The sequence below is a fragment of the Pleurodeles waltl genome, chromosome 8 (assembly GCF_031143425.1).
Source record: "Pleurodeles waltl isolate 20211129_DDA chromosome 8, aPleWal1.hap1.20221129, whole genome shotgun sequence".
NCBI classification, from domain to species: domain Eukaryota; kingdom Metazoa; phylum Chordata; class Amphibia; order Caudata; family Salamandridae; genus Pleurodeles; species Pleurodeles waltl.
In genome coordinates this window covers 425,831,443-425,852,985 of record NC_090447.1, presented here as the reverse complement: position 1 = coordinate 425,852,985, position 21,543 = coordinate 425,831,443, and positions in this window count along the sequence as shown.

The following is a 21,543-nucleotide window of genomic DNA, read 5'->3' as shown; positions in this document are numbered from 1 at the left end:
GGAACAGTATTTGGGGTTCAGGGAGGAACTCAGAACCATCAGCTCCACCCTGGGCACCATCGTAGGGGTGCTGAAGGAAATACTTAACACCAGGAGGGACACTGTGGCACTCCAAGGGGCCCCTGACACTAGCATGGACGATGAACTGCCCACCACCTCTGCTGGCGCTAGTGGACAGGAGGCACCGCCACAGGACCACCACACCAGCACCCCACCCCCTGCAGGCGGAGAACCACCCCGCAAGCGGTCCCTGAGATCCAGGAACAAGACAGAGCACGATGCCAAGGCCCCCGGCAAGAAATGAGACCACCCTGATTGTCAAACCACTGTCCCACTTTGTCACCCTGTCCATATTGGAACTGCCCCAGCTCCACTTCCTATGCCCATATGGCCAATGCACCTGTGAGACTAATAGACTGGACTCTGCCATGGACATTCCTCCACCATCACCCCTCACCATTTTACAACCCCCCTCCAATATTTAGCTCTTCAATAAACACCCTTGAAGCACAAAACAATCTGGAGTCAGTCTGTGATTTCGAAAATGTGTATTAGCAATGACAGTGACAAAATGCGTTTTCAAATGTAATGTCAACATACCTATGTCACACATCTCAAGTCCATGAGGAATCTAAGCACATGACACACGTTGGAAACCGCACCTGTGAAACCGTAAGGGAAATGTACAACTCAGTGACCATATACAGGTTGAAATCGACAGACAGGATAGAGGTAGAAGTGTGAAAGTACTTGTAGTAGGCAGGAATGTTTTCTCACCTGTGTGTCACTGGAAATATTGCTCGAGAACTGAGTCCCTGTTGTCAATGTCTTCTTCCTCTGCTTGCTCCTCATCACTGTCCACAGGCTCCACAGCTGCCACAACACCGACATCTGAACCATCCTCCTGCAGAAAAGGCACCTGTCGTCGCAAAGCCAAGTTGTGAAGCATACAGCAGGCCACGATGATCTGGCACACCTTCTTTGGTGAGTAGAATAGGGAAACATCTGTCATATGGAGGCACCTGAACCTAGCCTTCAGGAGGCCGAAGGTGCGTTCGATCACCCTCCTAGTCCGCCCATGGGCCTCATTGTAGCGTTCCTCTGCCCTGGTCCTGGGATTTCTCACTGGGGTCAGTAGCCATGACAGGTTGGGGTAACCAGAGTCCCCTAATAGCCACACACAGTGCCTCTGGAGTTGACCCATCACATAAGGGATGCTGCTGTTCCGCAGGATGTAGGCGTCATGCACAGAGCCAGGGAACATAGCATTTACCTGGGAGATGTACTGGTCTGCCAAACATACCATCTGTACATTCATGGAATGATAACTCTTCCGGTTCCTGTACACCTGTTCACTCCTGTGGGGGGGGGGTCAATGGCACCTATGATGTTGGGGATATGTCCAAGGGCATAGAAGTCACCTTTAACTGTAGGCAAATCCTCCACCTGAGGGAAAACGATGTAGCTCTGCATGTGTTTCAGCAGGGCAGACAACACTCTGGACAACACGTTGGAAAACATAGGCTGGGACATCCCTGATGCCATGGCCACTGTTGTTTGAAATTACCCACTTGCAAGGAAATGGAGCACTGATAGCACCTGCACTTGAGGGGGGATTCCTGTGGGATGGCGGATTGCTGACATCAGGTCAGGCTCCAACTGGGCACACAGTTCCAGGATTGTGGCACGGTCAAACCTGTAGGTGATGATCAAACTTCTTTCCTCCATAGTCGACAGGTCCACCAGCGGTCGGTACACCGGAGGATTCCGCCATCTCCTCACATGTCCCAGCGGACGGTGCCTAGGAAGGACAACAGCGACCACAGAGTCAAACAACTCAGAGGTATGTACCCACAGTCTACACAGAACACCATTCATACACAAAATGTGGCCTGTATTTGTGTTGTGAGACAAGGCCTAGGTATGTGTGACGCAGTTGGTAATTAGGCCATGTGGGCCCCTGAAATGGCGGCTGCCTGACCCCTAAAGTGGGACAATGGGATGTGAGGTAACTGCACTGGCGTTGTACACCGTCGCGGTAGGCGGTCGAAGACCGCGGCGCAATGCTGCATTGGTTAACATTGGACCCTATGGGTCCCAGGATCCAATGACAATGTACGCGGCGGTGATGGTACGCACCGCCGCGAACGTGACCACCGCAGACGTGACCGCCATTTTCTAGCTGTTGAATCACTCGATACCTGATCTTCGACAGGAGAGGACCTACACTGCAAGTGCTGCTGTGACCTCGGTCTGGAAGAGACAATGGCTCATGCATCTGGGGAAAGGGCCCCTGCCTTCACTGCAGAGGAGTTGGAGAAGCTCGTCGATGGGGTCCTCCCCCAGTACACGCTACTCTACGGTCCTCCAGACCAACAGGTAAGTACACAGGGAGCATGTTGTATGGGCTATGCCTGTGTGGAGAGGGCTGGTTGTAAGAATGAAGGGGGCACAGTTCTGCGTGCATGAAGGACTGTGAATGCATGTGCCACATGGCAAGGGTAGGGATGTGGGCCACTCACTTAGACGGCGCAGTTGGTATTGACTTCTCTTCTTCCCCTGTACATGTCATGTAGGTCAGCGCCCACCAGAAGAAGGATATTTTGTGTGCCATCGACAAGGACGTCCGGACCCTGGGGGTCCACCACAGACGGAGCACCCACTGCCGGAAAAGATGGGAGGACATTCGCCGACGGCGGAGGCTCAGCTGGGGATGGCCTCCCAACGTGGGAGGGGTGCCCGTCGAACCATGACCACCCTGATGTTCCGGATCCTGGCGGTGGCCTACCCTGAGTTGGATGGGTGCTTGAGGGCATCACAGCAGACACAAGGGGGTGAGTACAACATCATTCAGCGGACTTTGCGCGCGGTGAAGGTGTCTGGGTGGGGGAGGAGGCCTGTGGGTTTCCCTAGGCCAGGGCGAGTTCCGTAGGTTAGGCCCCTCCGTAATGCAGGCCATGTGGCACCCCACCCCAACTCTGTAGAGTGCCAAGTACAGGTATTCATGCCCCTGTGTCATCTATGTGTGCAGATGTCGTCCATAGCCATGTAGGCCATATTCCAGGAATTGCATCTGTAGAGCCCAACAGCGTGACGTAGTGCAGGGGGCTGCTGTGTCTGTATTGTCCGCCAATGGTAGCGGTAAGCCATGCACTCAACCTGTCTTTCTTCTGTCGTCCCCCACCTTTTTGTGGTCTCCCTTTTCTTGTGTGCATCAGCATCATCAGGCGGAGTTACAGTGGCACCGGAGCATGAGGGAGCTGCATCCCACATGGCCATGGAGGGCCACACCACGGACTCAGAATACACCAGTGGGACGGAGGGCGAGGGGAGCACCACGGCGGTCACAGGATCTGCAACCAGCGACACGGACTCGTCCTCCGATGGGAGCTCCCTTGTAGTGTGGCAAAATCTGTGCCCACCCACTTCTACAGGTACAGCCGCCACCCCCCCCACCCTGCCCTCCCAGCAGCCCCTCAGTGTGTGCCCCGTGCCCTCTCACCCAGGAGGGTGGGCATCACCTTCGCCCCAGGCACCTCACCCCCTACCCCTGTCACCTCTGCTGCCCTCAGTGAAAAGGCCATTGACCTCCTCAGGTCCCTCACTGTTGGGCAGTCTACCATTTTGAATGCCATCCAGGGTGTAGAAAGGGAATTGCAACACACAAATGCATTCCTGGAGGGCATTCATTCTGGTCAGGCTGCCCTTCATCGAACCCTGCAAACTCTGGCCTCAGCACTGATGGCAGCCATTGTCCCTGTATCTAGCCTCCCCCCTCCAACTTCCTCCACCCAGACCCAATCCCCTGTACCCCAGCCTATCCCAAGCACACCATCAGACCAGCCTGCACACACCTCACCACACAAGGGAAGCTCAGGCAAACATAAGCACCACACATCCCACAGGCACTCACGCAAGCATCACACACATACAGACACACCAACATCCACTGCCTCCACTGTGTCCCCCTCCTCCTCGTCTCCCTCCTCCCTCTCAGTCTCATCTACACTCACAACTGCATGCACTACCACTACAGCCGCCACGTCCCGCACCAGCACACCCCGCTCACGTGCAGTCACCACCCCCACTACCATTTACACGTCCCCTGTGTCCTCTCCCAGTGTGTCTGTGACGCCCCCTCCGAAGATACACAAACGCAGGCACACACCCACCCAACAGCCATCCACTTCACGACAGCCTCCAGCCCATGCACCTGCACCCAAATCGACAAAAGTTACACCTCCTACAACCACCACCTCTTCCTCCACTCCCAAACCCCCTCCATCTACCTGTACCAGTGTCTCCCCAAAACTTTTCCTGTCCCCCCTTAACCTATTTCCCACAACCACCCCCCCTTCCAACTCATAGGTCCCGTACTAGCACCTCAGCCAAAACATCTCCGGGACCAGTGGTGCCTGTTGTTACAGGTATGTGGAGTGCACCAGCCACCAGGACAGCCAGTGTGGCACGGTGCCACAGCACAGCCAGTCCCCCCCGTGAATCACCAGAAGTTGGCCAGTGCCCGGCGGGAGAGGGGGAAGACTCCAGCCAGCAAAGCCACTCACAAGGGTTCCGGGGGGAGTGTTGACTCAGCTGTGACTCCTCCCAAGGTGGGGAAGGGGCAGAAGAAATCTCCAAAGTCTGGGAGGAGCAGCACGGCGGACAAGACCGCCATCATCCCCGCTGCCCAGGAGGCCACCGCCAGCCCCATCATCACTGGCCAGGAGGCCACCGCCAGAGTCACTGCCCAGGAGGCCAGCCCCATCATCACTGGCCAGGAGGCCACCGCCAGAGTCACTGCCCAGGAGGCCAGCCCCATCGTCACTGGCCAGGAGGCCACCGCCAGCCACAGCCCAGCTGTCCAGGAGGGCCCCGCCAGCCACAGCCCAGCTGACCCATGAAGGACCGCCAGCCACAGCCCAGCTGGCCAGGAGGGCCCCGCCAGCCACAGCCCAGCTGACCCATGAAGGACCGCCAGCCACAGCCCAGCTGGCCAGGAGGGCCCCGCCAGCCACAGCCCAGCTGGCCAGGAGGGCCCCGCCAGCCACAGCCCAGCTGACCAATGAAGGATCGCCAGCCACAGCCCTGCTGGGCAATGAAGGACGGCCTTGGCAAGCACCGCTGAGCAGGCCAGGGACCGCTGAACAGGGCAAAGCCCGCCGTGGAATGCACTGCTGAACAGGTCTGACACTGGCAACTCAAGCACCGCTGAACAGGCCAGGGACCGCTGAACAGGGCAAAGACCGCCATGGAAAGCACCGCTGAACAGGTCTGACACTGGCAACTCAAGCACCGCTGAACAGGCCAGGGACCGCTGAACAGGGCAAAGACCACCATGGATTGCACCGCTAGCCCATTTGTGGCAGGGGCAGTGACGCAACTGGGACCGTCACGGGGTGTCTGCTGCACTCTGGGCACCAGTCCCCCTCCAGAACCAGTGGAGACGTGCATCCACTACCTCAGTCCTTGGCAGGATGAAGCACTCTGGGCACAAAGCCCCCTCTAGAACCAGTGGAGACTTGCATCCACTACCTCAGTCGTTGGCAGGATGAAGCACTCTGGGCACAAAGCCCCCTCCAGAACCAGTGGAGACTTGCATCCACTTGAGAGACTGTGGCTCTGCACTCCCCGGGATGGTACAGTGGGCAACCCACCCACTGCAGAGACTTGAGAGACTGTGGCTTTGCACTCCCCAGGATTGAGCAGTGGGCAAACCACCCACTGTATAGACTTGAGAGACTGTGGCTTTGCACTCCCCAGGATTGAACAGTGGGCAAACCACCCATTGTAGAGACTTGTGAGACTGTGGCTTTGCACTCCCCAGGATTGAACAGCGGGCAAACCACCCACTGTATACACTTGAGAGACTGTGGCTTTGCACTCCCCAGGATTGAACAGTGGGCAACCCACCCACTTGAGTGACTTGAGAGACTGTGGCTTTGCACTCCCCAGGATGGTACAGTGGGCAACCCACCCACTGCAGAGACTTGAGAGACTGTGGCTTTGCACTCCCCAGGATGGTACAGTGGGCAACCCACCCACTGCAGAGACTTGAGAGACTGTGGCTCTGCACTCCCCAGGATACATCAATGGGCATGGAGCCCCCTCGTGGATCTGGCGTCGTGCACTCATCCGGCTGAGGTGCCCCCCCTTCCCTTCCCCCTGAGGTGCCTGTTGTATTTCTATCTGATGCCCCTGCAGTGTTCTCTCCGTTTTGATCGGGTATCTTGTGTGGGCCTCGCCCATGCATTTTGGGCCCAGTGGTCCACGGACAATGAATGGTGCAATACCAGCACTACTAATCGTGGTGTATATTTGTTTAATGTGTATATATATATGTATATATTTGCTTACTGTATTTTGCTATATTACAATGGTTCAACTCATTTCCTTTTGTCTTTGCATTCTTCCGGGGGGGTTGGGGGTTGTTACTGTAATGTATAGATATGCATTGGTGTGTGTGTTGTAGTGGGTGAGGGTCGGGGTGGGGGTTGGGATGTTGGTTGTGTGTGTCCCTGTGTTTTTGCCTCCCCCTCCCCTATGTCGTAGGTGCAGTACTCACCGTGGTCTTCGCCGCCGGCGTTGATGATCCTCGTATAGGAGCAGGTAGACTATCGCAGGGAGAATATGGAGTTCCGGCTCCATGTTGCCCTTGTTCCTCGTGGAGTGTGTAGAGGTGAGCGTTTTCCCTTTGAAATGGCTGTTTCCGCCGTGTTTTTATCCGCGGTGAATCCACCCCGGGAAAGGTGGCGGATTGGTAGGTTATAATACTGTGGGCGGTACATTGTCCTCCGTCTGTCTGTTGGCAGTGACCGCTGCGCTGTTTGTCTGTACCGCCGTGGCGGTCGGAGTGTTAAAGTGGCTGTCTTTGTTGGCGGCTTCCGCCACGGTCACAATTGCACATTTTTTACCGGCGGTCTTACCGCCGCTTTAACACCGTCCGCCAGGGTTGTAATGAGGGCCAATGTGTTCTACTTTAAATTTAAAGATGGGTGGTGCCAAACTATTGTAGTGAGAATATTATTTGGCATACAAAGCAAGTCCTAAATATTGAATTAAAGAAAATTGCCTGATTGGAGCCAATAATATCAAATATACATGCCATGGGATGATATTTTTGTAAAGAATATTTAGGGTGTAAACTTCACGTCACACTAAATTCCTGTCATACATCCCACTGGACATGCATAGGGGTGGAGTGGATTTCTTTTGTGGAGTATTTCATTGCATAAGTAGATGCTTCTTGATATTTCAATGTTTGGGCTATGTTTGTTCTTCCAATTTACCATCATCCACATGCTCCATTTGTTAGTCGTCCTGTCTTGTTTGGATGGGTAATATCTTTGGGACATTTAAATATTGAAGTATTTTTCACTCTCCACCCTTCTCTATGATATATTTGGATTTTCATTTAGTTGCACAGTATTTATCTGTATTTATTTAGTACAAAAAATAATAAATACATATTCATATCTATCAAGTTATGGGGCATTCCTGACTTCTGCCTGTGCTGGTGCCCAATCTGCAGCCTAGCGCTAATGCAGGCACCACTGCACCAGGGTTTCAAGGATGCCTGCATTACATGCCGGGTTGTTTTCATGTAGGAAATTACATGTTCATGCCCAAAAGCAATCCTTAGAGGCATTTTCCTCTTTCTAATTGTGCTGCAGTACGTGCACACTTAGAAAGAGGAAACAACATGGAGAAATAAGGATATTTCTTCTCATTGCGCCACTGGTGGGAAGGTGAACAATTCTGACACATTACCAGGTTTAACAGTGTTGGTAATATGGACAATGCTTTAGAATACATGGGTGGATGTGTGGGAACATCCATGCTTCACCCATGTAATGCTTCCACCATGTAGAGTAACACAAGGCAGTGACTTACGCTGTCTTACGTTACTCCAGATTTACCAAGCCATGAAGGGCCATGCTAGATGGCCTTGTGTGGCGAGGTAAATCTTATTCTAGGTTTTGAGTCACCCTGCATCCCTTTGCACGGTGTAAGGGTAATGCAAAACTTTAATAAATCAGGGCCTAGTTCTTTAACACCTTGGGTGCTGAAGACAAGCTGGAGCCATCCTCAGCACCATTGTTCATGTGCTGAGGAGAGCTCCAGGCTCTCCCAGGAACCAAAGCAGAAAATCCCTCTAGTGCTAGCACCAGAGGGGTTTCCTTTCCTTTATTTTAGCCTTGGGACCTGGAAAAGCGCTTTCCCAGCTCCTGAGGCTATTTTATTTTCGCTGAAATGACAATTGACATGCATGGTGCACTGACATAATTTCAGAGGAAGTGAAATGAGCCAATCATTTCATTTCACTTTCACTACTTCAGTGCCTGGGGGCATATCGCAGCCCCCAAACACAGTAGCAGACAGGAGAGGTATTGTTGGAAATGTGGAAATGGGAGAATCTCCTCTTTTCAATCATACCTTTCTCTAGTGAATCCCTCCTTGGAGATCGCTGCAGGCGAGTGCTCCCAAGCAGGAATCCACACACTAGACTCCCAGGGACTATTTATAAGGGGGGGTCTGTCCCTCTGTCAGTTGGCAAATGCTTCCCCCCCCCCCCAGGCCCAAATGTCTTTCTGTCTCCCCAGATACAGATTGGAGGTTCTTACATATAATCTACCCACCCCGGGGCAGAAAACCCACTCGACACTAGGGACTTTTATAAGCAAAATGGGTGGGGGCAGTCCTCCCATGAATCTGGCCTGGCACCCACCCACTCATGCACTCCTCAGCAGTCTTTCTGCTCCTCCTGTCGGGTGCATATAGGAGGGTGTGTTCCTCCAATCTGCCCCTGGCAATGGCCCAGAAAGCCCACCAGACCACCAGGTAGTAAATTAGGTGGGGGGATCGCCCCCTCTGGTAATGGCTTAGTGCCTCCCCTACCCCAGACCTAAAAGTCTTTTTACCCCTGGGGACAGAAAGCCCACTAGACAACAGGGACTTTTCTGTGGAGAAATGGGTGGGGTAGCCCAACTAGGCATTGGGCCTAACCGCATCCTCAAATGACTTGCAAAAAGTATTTCTGCCCCCCCCTCCAAGGGGCAGATAAGAGGTCATTAACTCCAATCTGCCCTGTGGGAGGGGCAGAAATCCCACTTAACGACCATGAATTTTTTTTATTGCTACAAAGTGTAGGGGTGGCCTGCTCACCCACCCACACATCAGACCTAGCCTCCACCAAAAATATGACCCCAACAGTTTTTCTGCACCCCTGGGGACTAAAGCATACCCATCTTTTTGCCACAAAGGGATTTTGCGTGTTTTTTTCCCTTTTCATACATACCGGTAACAGACTTGGTCTAGCTCCCAATATTACCCTATGTCTATGCTGAATGGCTGCACTTTTTCGGCTCGGGTCAGCTGCAACCTCGGGAAACCTACCATACCCAGACATTTCTAAAATGTAGACATCCGGGGGAGTCCAAGGTAGTGTGCCTTGCAAGGATCCTATAACGTTTTCTTACCCACAGATGTCCAGAATCATCAGGAATCACCAAAATGCCTACCACCCAGTGTTCCCGAACTTGTCCTGATGAAAATGCTACCAAACTTGTGTGACTTCGCCCAGTGCTCTCAGCAGGCACAAATCCAACCACGGTCAATGGGAACCTCTCAGCGAGACTTCCATTGACCTTGGTTTGATGTTTGCCTGTCACATGCACTAGAGATAAAGATTATGTTAGATTGTTATGAGACATGGTTTAACTACATACGTAGAACTTGGACAACCTTGATCAGCGCTGGAAGGAATGATGGCAATGCTATTCAAATAGATTTTTGGTGTTCCAAAGGAAGTTCTGAGTTCAATGAAGGAAGTGTTGAAATGATAAATCACAGGGAAGACATTATGCATCATTCTAGGACTAAGACTGTCTGTGTTGAAATATGTCCTATACAAGTGAACGATTCTTGAAATTAGGAGGTTACTGGAAAGAGGTCTATTCACCTACCAACACAACATGCCGTTAGGGGATGTGGAAATTGCTCACAATAGATAAATTGCCTCAGTCACTTAGTGAGAGTCCATTACATCTTCAACAAAATGTGAATATCCTGGAAAACAATTTTGGAAGGGTAGATCTAGAGTATGAACTTGGCCTCAGATTTTACAATGTTTTGAAACTAGTGTAAAAAGACATCCATAAGATAGTAGATAAATGTACAAGCTGACCTTGCTATGTGTGTATTCATACTTTATTTGAGGGGTTGAAAGGGAGTTGAACGCAACAGGAAGCCCTATTGGATTGTGAAGTTTTGCTTAGAATTTGGCTTTGTTTCTTTTTTTATTTCCTCTCTTGTTTCTCTTTCCTTTTTTCTTGCAGTAAGGTGCTTAGTAGGTAAGTAGGAAAAGAGTGGGGTGGGAGAGGATTGGAACAGGTATGGGAAATGAGTGAAATCTAAGAAATCTAAACAGATGTGAAGAGATCCAAGGGTGTGACTGTTGATATTTTGCTGTGTGTCTTGATAGGTTGGAGGGTTTACACAGTTGCAATCCTTTGTACTATACAGTACAAAGTACAGGACTATACCTACTATACCTTCAGTGAAGATGTCATTAGTGTAGTAATGTCAAACAAATAGCTCAATTTGCTATGAGTGAATGTATATTGATGCACTTTCTTTCTTTTTCAACTGTTTGGGATGTAAGTGTCTGTTTTAGGGGTGGGTAGAAGGAAGATTTTCTTCACAAAATGATGGTAGTCCCATCAGCCCACTTCTGTGAGCATCTACCCCCACCACGTTCTCATTGCAATACTGCAATAAAGCAACCTTGCAAATGGCACAGCTGTTGCTGGCACACCCATTGGACCGCCGGAAATAGCCATACTTAAGAATGCTGCCCCTCCATTATGTTCACTTACATCAACCATGGTGGTCTTGCAAGAAAGCCATGCCTTTGTCCCAAATAGACTGGATTAATGTTCTGCAGATCTTGCAGATATTGGAGATCTTCTCATCAAAGAAATTGAATAAATAGTCGTACAGCTACTGAGTATGCTCAAAGGTCTGATTAATGCATGAGGTAGATGATAGCAATCGTGCAACTGAGAAAAACTGCTTAGACGTTCTACGAACACATTAAAGCCTATTACTGAAATAGTTGGCGTTGGCAGTAAAAAACAGATTTTGTATAGGCCTTTAATACCTCCTTAAAATGCTGCCTACACTCTGGAGTATACTTAGTGCACCAAATCCTTTTAACTTTTTTAAGCGGATTTTTGCTGTCCTCAGAGAATCTTCGTACCATGGGGCAGATGGATGAACCTGCATATGTAGGGAACATGGAGAGGTATCACACTATCAATAGTCGATGAAACTGAGTTTTAGTATTTCCTATAATCAACATTCACTAAAGCATCCATAACAAATCTTCACTAAATCTTAAAGTGGACATAAAGTCCTTTACTGATACTTTTGGCCATAGCATACTAAGTGTGGACTCCTATTTACCCTGTTCAAGCCAGGCTTTACCTTGAGAAACATAATCCTAATATAAATTGGGAGATGGTCAGACTGTACTTGAGGAACAATGTCTGGCCATAACACAAGCTCCTCCAGAGCAAAAATGAGATCAAGCCTATGGCCCTCCTTTGGTGAAGGTCTAATGCCACTAATGTGTTAATCAAATCAGTTGTCTGCACATTGTTGTCAACCTCCCCCCATTAAAATCGCCTATAGGAAGAAAGTAGGCATGTGACGCTTGTATAGGGGTGGAAAAAGTCCACAAGTGCATCACCAAAGTTAGTTAATGCTTCACAAGGACAGTAACAAAGGAGACCATCCATTGAGACTGTATGAGAAAGTGAGACTGAAAACTACAATAATTCAGCCAAAGGGAAAGGGCCAAGTGTAAGCAGCATAGCCTTCAAGGTAACTTTAAAGATGATAGCCAACCCTTCACCTCTCCTAACAGGATGGGGCAGATGGAAAATATGATATCATCCGGGACATCCCACAGTCAATGCAGGTGCCAAATCTTCGGAAGTCCAACATTCAATAATGAAACAGCACATCTAATTTATCAGTTGCAATTACGTCGTAAGGGTCTGGGCCTCATTCGAAGAGCCATGTCTTGAGGTTCTTCCTGAAGATGGTGAGTGATTGGCTTTGTCTGAGGTGCGTGGGTAGGTTGTTCCAGCTCTTGCCTGCGAGGTATTCCTCCGGCGGTGGTTTTCTGGATTCGGAGAATGGTGGCTAGAGCCTTCGGGGCACATCAGAGGGGTCTAGCGGGCTTATGGAAAGAGATGCGATGATTCAGGCAGGCTGGTCTGATGTTGTTAAGGGCCTTGTAAGTGTGGGTGAGTAGTTTGAAGTTGATTCGCTTCTCCACCGGAGCCAATAGAGGAGTCTCAGGTGTTGGGAGATGTGTTCTTGGCGGGGGAGGTTCAGGACGAGTCTGTCTGCAGCGTTTTGAATGAGTTGTAGTTTCCTGATTTTCTTTGTTGTGGTGCTGGCGTAAAGTGTGCTGCCGTAGTCGATCTTGCTTGTGACTAGGCCATGGATGACTATCTTGCAGCAGTCGTACAGAATCCACTTGAAGATTTTGCAGAGTTGGCGGAGGGTGTGCCAGCAGGAAGAGGTGACTGCATTTACCTGTCAGGTCATTGTTATGGAGGAGTCCAGGATGATTCCCAGGTAGCAGACGTGGTCAGCTGGATTGTGTGGGATGCTAAGCGATGTGGGCCTCCAGGAGTCATCCCAGGCTGAAGTGCAGTTTCCAAAGATGATGAACTCGATCTTGTCTGAGCTGAGCTTGAGGCAGCTCTCCCTCATCCGGGGGACGACAGCTTTCATTCCAGTGTGAAAGTTCTACTTGGCTTTGTCCAGGTCTTCAGTGAGGGATATGATGAGTTGTGGGTCATCGGCGTATGAGATGATGTTCATTCCGTGGCCTCTGACAATGGCTGCAAGCGGGGCCATGCAAATGTTGAAGGACGTTGGGCTCATGGAGGATCACTGAGGGACTCTGCAGCTGACTTCTATTCATTTGGATATGAAGGGTGGGAGCCTGACTCTCTGTGTTCTTCCGGTGAGGAAGGAGTGAATCCATTGCAAGACTTTTCTGCGCATTCCTACATCGTGGAGTATGGTGCATAAGGTGCTGTGGGAGACCGTATCGAAGGCTGCTGAGAGGTCGAGGAGTATGAGTGCTGTGGCCTCGGGCAAGGAATATGCGGATGTCATCGGTGGCTGCAAAAAGAGCTGTCTCCGTGCTGTGGTTGCTGCGGAAGCCAGACTGGGAGGTATCCAGAGAGTTGTTGTCTTTGATGAATTGTCACAGATGTGAGTTTATGGCTTTTTCTAGGATTTTGTGGAAATTATTTAGCTCTGATTGGTCGGCAGGGGCTCTCTTCAGGAGAGGGGGGACTTCGGCGTGTTGCCAATCATCGGGGAAGGTGGCTGTTTTGATAGAGCAGTTCCCGTGCCTTCCGGTGTTCGGGGGCGATGAATGCACTGGCTCTGTTGTACATGTGGTGAGGACAGGGGTCTGTGGGGGCTCCAGAGAGAAAGCTGTTCATGATGATTTCAGTCTCTTCTGTGGTGAGAGTGGACCAGCTATGGACAGTTTGGGTGGGTTCCGGGGGGGCTGAATCAGTCATAGGTTCTGATGCTGGGCAGGTTCTGCGAGAGGAAGCTGTCATAGATGTCCTTAATCTTGCGATGGGGGATGTTGGTGGCTTCGGAGGGAGGATTTGTGAATTTGTTAATTACCTTGAAGAGTTCTCTTGTGTTGTGCGGGGAGGTGTTGATATGTTCCCGGAGTGTGGCTTTTTTTGTGTTCTTGATGTGCCGTGATGGGTGGCAGTGGCGGCTCTGATGGAGGTGAGGTATTCGCTGGTTTTGCTGCTGCGGTGTTGGCGTTGTCGGTGGGGGGCGAGGTGATTTGGAAAGGGTCATGGGGCACATGTATGCACCATTTTTCCTGTCGCAAACGTCACGAAGTGCAGAATCGGACTGTTTGCGACAGGAAAAAAACATTTTGATATGTACAGAGCCTATTTTGCGATTCAGTAATCTATTTGCCGAATCGCAAAAAAGGTTTGCGAGTCGCAATTAGGAAGGGGTGTTCCCTTCCAAATTGTGAGTCACAGCGCGATGTAGCAATGTCTTGTGACCGTGAATGCAGTCACAAAACAATCGCAGTTAGCATCAGTTTCAAACTGGTGCTATCCCATTCGCAAATAGGAAGGGGTCCCCATGGGACCCTTTCCCCTTTGTGAATGGCAGCAAAAATATTTTTTCAGAGCAGGCAGTGGTACCATGGACCACTGCCTGCTCTGAAAAAATGAAACGAAAACTTTTCATTTTTGTTTTTGAAATGCATCTCGTTTTTCTTTAAGGAAAAAAGGCTGCATTTAAAAAAAAAATCTGCTTTATTTAAAAGCTGTCACAGACATCGTGGTCTGCTGTCTCCAGCAGGCCACCATCCCTGTAAGGGCGGCCATTCCCAATGGGGTCGCAAATTGCAACCTACCTCATGAATATTCATGAGGCAGGTCATTTGAAACCCCATTGGGAATCGCACAGTGTAAAGTACACTGTTCTTCATTCGGTTTTGCGACTCGCAAATTACGAGTCGCTAAGACTCGCAGTTTGCGAGTCGCAAAAGCGGATCTTTGTACATGTGGCCCAGAGTGAGTTTGAATGGAATGGAAGAGGGGTCACTAGAGTCCTTTGTCACTGGCTTATTGACAACCCAACCAAAGCCTCACGATCAGTTGCATGACCCCCACCTGCTCTACCTCAGTGCGAAACTGTTTGGGCTTAACCAAAATTCATCAATGTTCAATAGATCATAGAGAGAGTAAAAAAAGACGATCTGTATTCCCTATTTCTGGATACAGATTTGTAACAATAGTCTGACAGACATCAGGGATGGTGCTCTTCACGGCTGGTGCACAGATGGGCACAGATGGATTTACATTACTGGCGCACCCAATCTGCAGAAGTGTTGAAGACAGCCTTAAATAGGCATTCACTTGCCTGCACATGCCTAGTAGCAGCTAGACTACAACTTGACTGCTGGCCAAGATGGTGTCTAGTCATGTCCAATAAGCAAGGATGAAAAATGGCATTAAACTAGCAAATATTCTCTGTCAATTCCATCAGTCCAACAATCAGGAAAAATTAGCATGCACCAATAATCCACTACAGCATGCTTGCACTCCCGTGGTAATATACACCACCACTTCCCAGCAATCAGTAAAGAGGCTGAAAAACAATAAATAGCCCTAAATAGTTAAAGAGAAAACTTTAAAGATAGAGATAAAAGTTCTGACAAGTGTTTTAAGCATTTCAAAGCTAGACGTCTCTTTTTGCCTCACCATCTTCTGCATCTGTGCCTGTGAGCTCGGTGTACTATAATTGTACACTGTAATAGACAATCTTACCTAGACAATCTTACCCCATTCTGCCTTCAAGAATGGAAAAAAACAATCACTGGACTACTCACAAACGGCATTTTGTAGTATGTTTAGTAGTACTTCAAAAATTCTACTAACATACTACAAAATGCTATTTTGTACAGACCTTCATGTGGAGGTCTCTGCCTCCACCTCTCCTACCTTTTATGTGTGGAGATCACCACCCCAACTGCAGAGATGTCTGAACATATAGATATATGTTTTTGTAGTAAATTTAGGAGGGAATGGGAATTAGCTGGAAAATGGGAGCTATCTGGGACTAAAGAGAAGGGTTGTCGTGCTCTTGCACGGGCTGGCCATGTTCTTGCTGTCTCAAGTCTCCAGTGGACTGAAATATAACTGTTCATGATGTACTTGTACTTGTAAGACAGGTTTACTGGCCAACTGTAACGTTATCCCTGGAGAACTCTTTAGGTTTCTCTTGTCCCCAAGGGGGTAAAGGTTTTGGTTTTAACCCTTTGTGTGCTTAGAGGAAGGATTGGCTAGCTGCTAAAACCTACAATAAGGTTTTCATGAAATGTCACTAGGTAGCCTTGTAGAACCGCATGGCCAATGATGTCTAAGTTTCACAGCTAGGTCACATGGGCCCTCATTATGACACTGGTGGTAAATACTGCTTACTGCTATGCTGACGGCCGCCAACATACCCCTGCGGTGACAGATATCCGTTAACCATATTATGACACACAAACCAATCCGACAGAATACTGCCACACACACAAATCCGCCAGCCCAAAGGTCAGTGATAAAATGGCGGTCCCAACACCCATACCGTTACACCAACAAAACAATGACCACCACATTATGACCTACGAATCACCATGGTGGACATTCAACGGCGGTAAACCATTGGCGGTACATACGGCCGTGCTCAGAATGGACACCCACATACAAAACAACACTACATTGGCCAATACCAAAGACACACCTGATATCCATATACACACCACACCCCCACACCCTCAGCACTATACAATGCACACCCACAGTACCCACAACCCTTAGGCAACACCAAAAGACTGCAAAAGTTAGTCACAACATCACAGAGACAACTACAAACACACCACTGACACCCATACATCCCTCACGCACCCCACATCACACACCCCACCACATCACCCAACACACTTTCAACAGCACACAACATACGACATCCATGGCACCACAAAGGCACCCGTTTCACTGAGGAGGAGTTAAGGGTCATGGTGGAGGAAATTGTCATGGTAGAGCCACAGCTGTTTGGAGCACAGGTACAGCAGATTTCCATTGCCTGGAGGATGGAGCTATGATGGAAAATTGTGGACAGGGTGAACGCCGTGGGACAGCACCCAAGAACAAGGGAGACATCAGGAAGAGGGGGAACGACCTATGGGGGAAGGTACGTTCCATAGCAGCAAGGCACCAGCTTGCCATACAGAAGACTGGCGGTGGACGCCCATCTCCTTCCCCACAGCTCACAGCATGGGAGGAGCAAGTACTGGCATTACTGCATCCTGAGGGACTCGTTGGAGTAGCCAGAGGACTGGACACTGGTAAGTCAACATTTACAACTTATCACCCCCCATACCTGCATGCCATCTCACACCCTCACCCTCACTCCCATCACTCCACTACAACCCACGCACTGCATCTACACATATGACTAACCCCAATGCCAACCCCTGCATGCTACACCAATGCATGGACACCCCTCCCAGTCCTGCATGGACACCCATCCACAAGCATGCACAGCATAGGGAAACTAACAATCCCACAATACATCGTCATACACAAACAAAGGGTGGCAGGGCAAGAGCAACGATAGGATAGAGGGGAAGCCAGGGATGTACAATATGTCACAGACATAAAGCATAATACATCACTTACATCCCCACAGGTACCCCAGCCAATGGCAGTGGAGAGGAGGTGCCATGACTATCCAGTCCCCCAGCAGAAGATGCCCCCAGTGATGGACTTCTGGATCTGGGTGACCTACCTGGCCCATCAGGGACCAATGGACAGCCGGTCAACCAAGCCCACTCACAGACCACCATAGGGACACTGGAATGACTGCTGTGCGCCAGGGGGAGGACAGGACCTGGGAAGTGACTCTCCAGGAGGCACTCTCCGAGATCCTGGGAGCTTACAACATACCCAGGACACGATGGGCCAGATCCTAGACAATGTGCAAGAGAAAAGGCAGCTGCAGGAAGGACAGTATCAGGGGATCAGGGAGGACTTGCAGGCCATCAACAACAGCCTGATCTCCATAGCAGGGGTGCTGGCAGACATGGCCAACATCATGAGGGAGGCAACAGCACACCACTAGCCAGTCCATCGACCAGCCCTCCACTTCCGCTGCCGCTAGTGGGCAGGAGGCCCCGTCACAGGACCCACAGGCCACCAGCATCCCTCCCCCTGCAGAAGGTGAACCACCCCGCAAATGTTCCCTGTGACCCAGACAGAAGCCAGAGACAATTGCCAAGACCACTGCCAGGAAATGAGACTCTCCTGATTGTCCTTTTTGTGTCCCACACCATCCCCTTGTCAACTTTGAACTGCCTTTGCTCCCCTTCCTATGACCCCTTGGACACTGCACCTGTGCTACAAACAGACTGGAACAATACCCTGGACTTTCCTCCATCATCACCCCATTCCATTGCACTTCCCCTCAATTTTTAGCACTACAATAAACACTCTTGGTCACAACTCGACTACTTGTATGTCATGTGTTGAAAATATGTATTCATGGAAACAGTTACATCCATTGCAAATGTACTGTACATTGTGAGAGCAAAGAAATAATGACTGGTATCTGTCTGTAGTCAGCACATCAGTACACAGTTGTTATATCACCAACATCTGCAATATGACAAACCATAGGTGACAGTAAGTAGAGGTAAAAGGAAGTGAATGCCATCTTGCCACAGCCACACAGAGTACACCAATAGTCATAGGAATGTTAATCTACACAGTCTCACCTGTGTGTCATTGGAAGTACTTATGGATTACTGATGTTCTGTTGTCCTCATCCTCATCCTCAGCATCTTCATCCTCACTGTCCTCAGGGTCCACTGCTGCCACCGGGGCATCTCCAGTCTCCTCCTCCTACAGAAAAGGTACATGGTCTCTGAGGGCCAGGTTGTGCAACATGTAGCATGCCACTACTATCTGGCAGGCCTTCTCTGGAGAGTAGCACAGGGATCCACCTGTCAGATTGAGGCACCTGAACCTGGTCTTCAGAAGGCTGAAGGTTCTCTCGGTGATATGTCTGGTTCGCCCATGGGCCTCATTATAACGTTCTTCTGCCCTTTTCCTGGCATTCCTCATGGGGGTCAGCAGCCACAATAGGTTTGGGTCACCAGAGTCACCTGCAAGTATTGAGGGACAACATTTAGCCACACACAATCCTGTGGGGTGGACACCAGAGGCATACTCTAACATACAGTGGGTGGGGACCAAGGCTCACCTATTACCCACACCCTGTGCCTCTGTAGTTGACTCATCACATTTGGGATGCTTCTATTCCTCAGAACAAAGGCATAATGCACCGACACAGTATACCTAGCATTGACGTGGGAGATGTACTGGTCCGCTAGGCACACCATTTGCATATTCATTGAGTGGAAACTCTTACGATTCCTGAACACCTGTTCATTCTGGCGGGGGGGACAAACGCAATATGTGTCCTGTCAATCGCACCAATAATATTGGGGATATGTCCCATTGCATAGAATCAGGCCTTCACTGTGGCCAAATCTTCCACCTGGGGGAAAGAAATGTAGCTGTACATGTGTTTTACCAGGGCAGACAAAACTCTTGCCAGCAGGATTGAAAACATTGGTTGTGACATGCCTGCTGCCAAGCCCACTGTAACTTGGAAAGACCCAGTTGCCAGGAAATAGAGCACTGATAGAACTTGCACAAAAGGGGGGATCCCAGTCGGATGACGGATAGCAGATATCAGGTCAGGCTCCAACTGGGCACACAGCTCTGTGACTGTGGCCCTGTCCAGTCTATAGGTCAGTATTATGTGCCTGTCATCCAGTGTAGCCAAGTCCACCAGAGATCTGTACACTGGGTTATGTCTCCACCTCCTATTCATCCGCAGCGGTACATATCTAAGGGACACAAGAGTGAGAAGGCTGTCACAATTGGAACAAGAAAACCACAACTGCACTCCAAATGGCTCACTAATGTATTGGAACAGTCTAAATGGCTAAGTGTGTGCCAATCTAATCTGTGATGCAGTAATTGTCGATAGGCCTGTTCCAGCCCCCCCTGAAATGGCGACTGCCTGTCCTGTATGGAGGGACAGGTGGAAGTGAGGTAACTCCGCCGATGTTGGGCGTCGTGGCAGAAGGCGGTCTTGTACCACCGTGCAACTCTTCATTGATTAATATGGGGCTCTATGGAGTACAGTGACTAATGGGGACGTGACTGCAATTTTTTATATGATTCCTCGCTTGTTTCCTGACCTTCAACAGGAGAACACCTATACTGCGTGTGCTGCTGTGACCTGTGTCTCGAACCTACCATGGCCTGTGTGACAGGGCCCCAGCCTTCACTTCAGAGGATTTGGAACAACTGGTGGATGGGGGTCCTACCCCAGTACGGACTGCTGTATAGGCCTCCAGTCCAACAGGTGAGGTCACTTTGGCCACGATGCATGTGGCAAGGATGCATGGAGATGTGTGTGAAAGCATCATGTAAGGGTGGGTGGGGGATGGGGGACTGTCTGTTGGTGGTGTACATGTGCACTGGCCTCTGTGTGTGCCAATGGTGATGGAAACGGGAATGGTGGGCTATTTGTGTGACAGGCCGGACTGTTTGTTTAATGGTGTTCTCCCGTCTGTATTGCCCCTGCAGGTCAGCGCCCATCAAAAGAAGGTATTATGGCATGCCATAGGCAAGGACATGTGGACCCTAGGGGTCTATGGCAGGCAGAGCACCTACTGTCGGAAACGGTGGGAGTACCTGAGACCCTGGGCACGGAAGACCACGAAGGCCCAGCTGGGGATGGCCTCCCAGTGAGGAAGGGATGCCCGTTGGAACCTGACCCACTTGATGGCCTGCATACTGGCGGTGGCCTACCCCAAGCTGGATGGGCGCTTGAGGGAATCACAGCAGGCACAAGGGGATGAGTACAGTGGGTATCATTACATATTTTGGCTGGTGGGGTGGTATTCGGGTGGTGGATGTGTGTTAGAGGGCACCCCTATGGCCGGGCCAGACATTGCAGCGTGGGTCTACTGAAGGGTAATGGGTGCATGGCAAATACAGGCAACCTAGCTTGTTAGCAGTCCATTTCAGGCAGGGCATCGTGGGTCCCAGGTGTGCTGCAGTTGGCGGTGTGCGGTCCTCATCTTGCCTTAGTGACTAGCTATATCACTGGTACTGCAATGCATGGTGCTTAAGCCTGTTCCCTCTGTGTGACGGTGATGTGCATGACAATAGTGGTGTTGGTGCAGTCATTGACCAAGTGCATCCTTTGTCTCCCCCCCCTTTCTTGTTTTGTCATCCTGTCCTTGTGTGCATTAACATCATCTGGCGGAGAAGCAGGGACACCGGCGACAGAGGGAGCTGTTTCCCACAGGACCCCGGAGGCAGAGTCCACCAACGCTGAGGGAACCAGTGGGATGGAGGGCGAGGGGAGAACCATGGAGGAGACTGGAGGAGACAACACAGACTCAGATACCTCCTCCGATGGGAGCTCCCTGGTGGTGGCGGACACCTCTGTGACCACCCCAGCTGCAGGTACAGCCGCCACCCCTGTACCAGCACCGCCCTCCCAGTAGCTCCTCAGCGAGTTGCCCATGCCCGCTCACCCAAGAGGGTGGGGATCTCCTTCACCCCAGGCACCTCAGGCCCTGCCTCAATCAGCCCTGCTGTCCTGAGTGAGGAGGCTATTTGCCTCCTGAAAGCCATCTCTGTAGGGGAATCAACCATTGTGAATGCCATCCAGGGGCTGGCATCTCTAATGCAGCAATGCAATGCATTCTTCGAGGGCATTCACGGTGCATTGGCGGACCAACAGAGATTAATTCAGGCTCTGGCCTCCTCTCTTATGGCAGCCATTGTCCCTGTTTCTACCGCCCCCCCCCCTCCAACTACGACTTCCCAGTCC